We start from the raw sequence: 7,490 nt of genomic DNA, 5'->3' as shown, positions 1-7,490 counted from the left end.
GATCACCTTTCTAGCTCTTATCATAAAATGCATGGCTAGGTTCCTGCTATAGCATGTTATATTAGAGGTATGATGTCTAACCAAGCAATAGGATTGAAAACCTTAAATTATTAAAAAGCTAAAGCTCAGCATGATTTGCTTCTATTACATTACACATTACCACCACGTGTTCTACATCACACCTTTGACCAAACAGTCTCTACTATTCCGGACTAGTATCAAGATGCTCTAGCCATGTTAGGCAGTCCTCAAAAGTAACAAAAGTTTATTTCCATTTGGGGCACAAATTGGTAGTTTTTTTTACTCTTCCAGTCTCAGAGGATGACCTCTTGTTTTTTGTACATTTCTGTTAATGAACAGGTCTTTATATGGGCCTTGCACATATTTATACAAGATTATAAAAATATCCCCCTCTAAGATGCTGTTTTTCATGCATATATAGAGGCAACTTTTTTAGCCGCTCTTAATAAGTAAGATCTTCCAATCTCCTTATTAATTTTATAGCCCTCTTTTGTGCACTTTCTAGTTCTATAATGTCCTTTTAAGGACCAGTGCCAAGAATTGCACCTCATATTCAAGGTGAGGTCTTACAATTGACTTGTAAAGAGGCAGGATGATATTGTCCTCCTGTGAATCAATACCCTGTTTTATGCATGCCAATATCTTATTGGCCTTTGCAGCTGCTGACTGACATTGCACACTGTTGCTAAGTCTGTTGTCTACAAAAACTCCCAAATCCTCTTGCCTTAGTAGTTTTTTCGATCTCAATTGCTCAGATAAAAACAAAAGATAGACACGTGGAACTTCAGGACAAAACTTCAATGGTTACACTCACAATGTGTATGAACCTTTTGAGCCTCCAAAAACAACTCTCTGGCGTGTGTGTCAATCCAACAATCCCATGGATATAGGAGAAAAGAAATTTACCATAGAATGATATCTTTCTAAATCAGTGTACACGCAATGATTGGATGCACTCACATTTAGGTGGATATACCGTGTATATCAGATGTATATCTTGGAGTAGTGATGGTCTTTGATGAAGTTCTGGATATGAATCTTGTAGATCCTCAATTTCTTTGAGTCCTGGTCAGATGATTCCTCTGTGTTCCAATGGCAGTGTTTTTAAAGTGCATGTGCTCAGGATAATCCAATAATAATTGATTATAAAGTGTGAATTATTAAAAAATGTAATTAGTGATTTTGTCCAAAATTCATCAGGAAAATATTAAGTGTGTCAAGATCAAATGAAAAGATTAAATCAATCAATAAATAATTTATTCCGGGATTCGGCCCTTTACAAAGTTAATCTGAAGTTATACCTAACGTATATATAAAAAATTCCGAAATATAGTAAAAAGGATAAATAAATATAAATAGTCGGATAAAAAACGGTTTAAAAATCAAGTCTGCTAAAAGCAACAAGTCCTCTACGCGTTTCGCCAGTACGTGGCTTCCTCAGGAGGTATGTATTCGAGTCTGTGGAGTGCTTCCTTTTATGCTCCCTTGGGCAACACGTTCACGTCTTTTTTCGGTTCCGTGCGTCTGTTCGGGTTTCAGTAGTGTAGCGTCGTCGCGTGAGCCTTCGTATTTCGTACGTGCGTTGCGGCTGGAGTTCCCATCTTCTTTGGTAGCTATTCTTGCACCCGAAGGGATTTTGTGGCTATTCGGTGTGTCTTCATCAATCTCCCTTTATGTAAAAGGGAGATCGTGTGCCCGGGAATAATAAGAAATAAAAACGTCATGATTAATACTGTTGTGTGTGTAGTGTGTGTTTTTTCTTCTTTATTAGGGATGCCGAAAGGGATAATATATATTAGGCACATTGTCAATGGTATAAATCTGTGTAACTGTGAGAGTAGGACAATGTTCTAATGGCGGGGGAATATTCTATAGTTTCAAAGGGGAAGAGTCTATTGATAGAACGGTATATATATATATATATATATATATATATATATGGGGGGGCAACACAAAAAATAAATAATAAGGGAAAGGCAAGGAGGATGATATTGATATATAGCCTTGTGAATGAGAAATACCAACACCATGGAATAGAGGTAAGTTAGAGATGCTAACGTGTGTAATGTGTATATTTACTGTTAATTCATTTTAGGGTCTCATGGATCTTGGGGGGGGGGAGAAAAAAATATAAAAATAAATTAAATACCGCTAAATGAAAGATAATATATCTATTTTCAAATTTAAGCCCCCTTTTTTATAAGTACTTGATGCCCGTGTTGTTACCTGTAAAGCTATTGGTTTTTCTAGGTAAATATGTACACATTTTACAGTGTCCGCAGGCAAAAAAACCTGTTGGTATTATGTGGTTTGGTAATTCTTGGTAGTACACTTGGGGCCAAAATAGTTTTTAGAGTCTCCGCTCTTTTGTAGATTACCTGTGGTTTATCTGGTAATATTTGTCGTAAGACGCTATAATTTTTCAGTATGTGCCAGTGATTCCCTATTATTCTTTTTATTTTGTGTGCTTGTGAATTGTATCTAGTGGAGAAGGAGAAGCTGAACTCTTTCTTTTCTTTTTCATTTGTATCTTTTTTTCTCCCCTAGACAGAAGTCTTGTTTGTTCCTATTTTCAACATTCCGTGGAGGGTGTTTATAGGGTTGCTGCTGTAAAAACCGATCAAAGAAAAGGGAAGTATTTTTTTCTCTCTGTTTCACATTTTACCCACTTTTTTTTGACACGCGGTTTCATCTTTTTACCTTCTATACACTTAGTAGTTTTTTCCCAGAGAGATACCATTTACAGTATATGCTGCATTGTTATTCTTTTACCCATAATGCATAACTTTACATTTTCTGTATTGAACATTATTTTGCCTGTCCAGTATCCCAATCTCTCTAAATCCTCCTACATAGAAGAAACAATAAGGTTAGACTGTATTATCCTACCTAATTTTGTGTCATCAGCAAACACTGAGACATGGTTCTCAGCGTAATATGGGAGAACATTAATAAAAAATGTAAAAAAGAGTACCCAGGACAGACCACTGAGGTGCTTCACTTAACACCTTGGTCTAGTTTGTGAATTTTCCATTTGTACAGTAACCTTGTGTGTGGAACCATATCAAATGCCTTAGTCCAAATAGATCACATCCACTGCTACACCCAAATCTATATTTTTACTGACTGCTTCATAGAATGTCAATAAGTTTGTTTGACAAGACCTGTTTTTCACAAAACCATTCTGAGTGCTAATTAATATATTATTATTCAAGATGTATTCTTGAATGTATGCCTTTAGAAACCCTTTAAATAATTTCCCCACTACAAATGTCAAGCTCACTGGCCTGTAATTGCCCAGCTGCAATTTGATCCTTTTTTAAATATGGGGATTACATTTGCCTTGTGCCAGTCTGTTGGCACTATACCCAAAAAATACCAGTCTGGCCAGAATTAGGCTTAGCTCCTGAAGTATCCTTGGGTGCATACCATCTGGCCCTGGGGCCTTGTCTACCTTAACAGTGTTTAATTGATTAAGCACTTTTTCCCGTGTCAGCCAATTCCATGTTTGTTCTAACGGTTCCATAAAATCAAACAGCAGGGGCTCAGCTATCAGTTATTTCTTCGTGTAAACAGAAGGAAAAAAAATATTTAAAATATCCGCTTTCCCTCTGTACTCACTAACCAAATTACTAATTTCAGATAGCAAAGAACCAACATTTTCTGTTTTAGCTTTTTACATACTTTTACAAATTGTGGGGGATTAGTTTTACTCTCCTTAGTAATCAGTTTCTTATTTTCCAATTTAGCCATTTAATCGCTTTTTTGCAGGCTTTGTTTGCATCTTTGTACTGTTCCCTCGCTTTTATAATGTTTGAATGTCAATTTCTTGTTTTTTTATTTCATGTCTTAAGTTACTGGTAAGCCACATTGGTTAAAATTTGCTTCTTTTATATTTCTTTCCTAAAGCTATACATTGATGTGTGTGATCTTGTAATGTGTGCTTTAAAGTATTCCACTTGTCTTCTGTGTTTATTCTTGAAAACGAACCATCCCAGTCTATGTGTTCAGTAGATGCCCTTAAAGAAGCTGTCTACAACGAAACGCGTAGTGCGCATGCGCGTCCTGAGCAGCTTTCCGTCGGCTTCAAGATAGACTTTGCAAAAGAGGAAGCAACAATCCTGGTACTGCTAACATCAGAGAACATTGCTGGGAGTGATTATTATTAAATGGACACTTATGGACTGAATCTTTTATGTAAGTGGATATTTTATACTCTTTGAAGAATTAAAATATTTATTCACTTTATTTTCTCTTGTTTGTGTGCTATTTTCATCTTTTAACAGGATGAGAATCCCTTCTTAAATGGATGAGTGCCAAACCCTCTTCATAGCTGGGGATTAAAGGCAGTAACAGCACTGCACCACAAGGGAGCGCCACCTTATAAGAAGGCAACATGTTGTCTCTACCTAAAGGCAAGAAGAGTTCATCTATGTCAAACTTCCATATGTGTGATATAAATTAACAATACCAGACTATTCCTTTTTCTTTTCTCTTTGTTTGCTTCTTATGTACCCAATTATTTGGAAAATACAGTATATTGGAACATTTCAGGGAAGCGTACAACATTCCTTCCCAGTACTCCCATACATCATAATCAAGCCATCTGAACAATCAACAGCTTTAACACATCATTGGAACCAGATCAATTGATCCCCATCCAAGCAGTCCTCTCCTATTGTCTCACTTCCCCCTCTGACTAGATTGTAAGCTCCCAAGAGCAGGGCCCGCCTCTCCTTTGCACCAGTTTGTTATTGTACGTGTTTTTGTATGTGAAATTGTTCTACTGACTGTAACAGCGCTGAGCAATCTGCTGGTGCTTTATAAATAAATGTAATGTAATATAATGTAACATTTGAAAACTGTGTATCCAATGGAAGTATATCTATTTTCTGTGCGCAGACTCCAGGGTGGATTTTTATTCACTTTTTTGGGTAACTTTTATTTATACACGTGAAGTGAGACCTGTGGAGTTGTCTTTGCAGCACATAACTTTATGGTGTGGAAATTAATATGCGCCCAGCATTATTTTAGCGCTTATAAAACACCTCTGCTAATAGATGCCGGGGAAGGGCTGGCAGCCTAAGGCCTGGGGGGCAAGTCAAGTGAAGTGGCCCGTTGTGCCACGAATCAGCCCACCATACATGCCCATCTTTTCCTGAACGCATATTCATTATAAAAATACAAATATGATTCAAATGTGGCTCAACATAAGTAAATTTAATAGCAACAAGGGATGGTAAAAAAAAAGCAAAACCTAATGTCCCCCTGATGTTGAGCCAGTTAAATGCCCCCCATGATACTGGCTGAGGATTATGGGAAGTATAGTACACAACAGCAGGAAAATTGTAAAGGCTAATATGAGTACCCTACCAGGATCATACCTTAAAGTGGGCTGATTGGGGACAGAGCTGACACTGAAGAGCTGAATGGGGACAGCAATGACACGGGGGCTGAAGGGGGACAGAGGTGACACTGGGAGGAGCTAATTGGGGACAGAGGTGGCAATGTAGAGCTGAATGGGGACAGCAATGACACGGGGGCTGAAGGGGGGACAGAGGTGACACTGGGAGGGTCTGATTGGGGACAGAGGTGACACTGGGGAGCTGAATGGGGACAGAAATGACATGGGGGGTCGAAAGGGGACAGAGGTGACACTGGGAGGGGCTGATTGGGGACAGAGGCGACACTGGGGAGCTGAATGGCGAGTGACACTGGGGACACACTTACATACACACACACACACATACCTATTTTTTAGTTTTTAACGAATACCAAAAAAATATTAAATAGCTTGTACAAATATAAATTGGTTTACTAACTTTCTACTTCCACTTTTGGGGGGTTTCGTCTAGACCTCCATCCCCTGGTAGCAACAGACTGTTTTCTATGTATACAGGATGTCAGTGACACGACATCCGGTGCTCCTGCAGTCTGAGTGCGAGGGGGCAGAACTTTCAGCCCTCACGCTGCTCCCATCACTATGCGGTCATCAGACTGCTGGAAAACTGATCTAAACGGCCGCTGGGTGCTGATGCCACCGGCCGGAGCTACTTTAATCCTTTTTTTATTCATTTAATATGCCGGATCGGCTTGCCATATTAAAAATAAATAAAGCAATCTGATGGCAAGGCTTTCACCCCTCACGCTGCTCCCATCACTTGGCGGCCATCGCATACGGCCGCTGGGTGCTGATGCCGCCAGCCGGCGCTGCTATAATACTTTTTTTTTTCATTTAATAGCCGATCCGGCTTGCCATATTAAATTTTTAAAAAAAAGTATTAAAGTAGCGCCGGCCGGCGGCATCAGCACCCAGCGGCCGTTTAGATTAGATCCTGAAATGTTTGAGATAAGCTCCTCATTGACTCGTGATATTGCATTACAGAGCCATTTACAAATTGAGTGATTGTATTTGGTGATTATACCATTATTTTACAGCAGGGGGCAGGAGAGCAGCTCATATAAAATACACATTGCATAAAAGTAGAGTGGTAACTTATTAAATCCCTAAATTCCTTAACCTGGCAAGCCTGATAAAGGAGATGGGCACCTTATAGCCTATTTATTAAACTGTCCCCGAGAGCCGCACAAAAAAGTCTGCATATTTAAGTTTTAAGATAAAAATATATCACCTTTGGGAGAAGCATATCGTTTATAGCGTGTCCTCACAGTGTTATATGTGTTACCTTGGTTACATTCTATTTCATACAGGTGGGCATTAGAATGATTGATCAATCCAAGCATGCATCTTGTGTAGGCTGGCGTTCTATTCTTGTAGCATAACACAGTGTTTGCTGATATTAAGAAGTAATTTTGAGGACAAGGAGGCTGCATATAACATGCATTGACCTAGACAAGTAAAGATTGCAGAAGAGCAGGGAAAGTTAATTATGAGAGGTAATAGGGTTTACTTTGTAAATTTGGTGGTTTAGCTGATTCTTTTGCTTGTAGGGCAGGGCAAGATTTGTAATTTCCTTTTTCTGTATACAGAATACATGCATGTCTGAATTTATTAATTTTGATAAGATCAATAAGTTAATATTATATAGTGTCAAATATGAGATCCTACCTTACACCTAATCAAGCCATCTTGGTCCGACAGGTCAGTGTAGTATGCACATCTACTTTGGTACCACAAAACAAAATAATAACCATGAAAATCATCCAGGGCCAAAGTGCCAAGGTAAATCATAATTAGTCATAAAGGAAGGACACCAGCATTCCCAGAGCAAATCTACCAAAATACCAAAAGCAACATAAATGACCAATAGTATACCACAAACATACTATCAGTCATGACTTGCAACCCCCTACTTCTATGAAAATATCAGGATAACTTTAACCCCTTCGTGACAAAGGCTGATTTTACTTTTTGTACCCTTCGTGACAATGGCCGTTTTAACATTTCTGCGCTGCTCGTGTTTAGCTGTAATTTTCTTCTTTCCCGTTTACTGAACCCACACACATTA

Source organism: Sceloporus occidentalis, unplaced genomic scaffold, assembly GCF_023333645.1.
Source record: "Sceloporus occidentalis isolate IW3139 unplaced genomic scaffold, rSceOcc1.0.p SCAF_47, whole genome shotgun sequence".
In the NCBI taxonomy this organism is placed as follows: domain Eukaryota; kingdom Metazoa; phylum Chordata; class Lepidosauria; order Squamata; family Phrynosomatidae; genus Sceloporus; species Sceloporus occidentalis.
The sequence above is the reverse complement of the archived record's forward strand: the minus strand, read 5'-3'. Positions refer to the sequence as shown.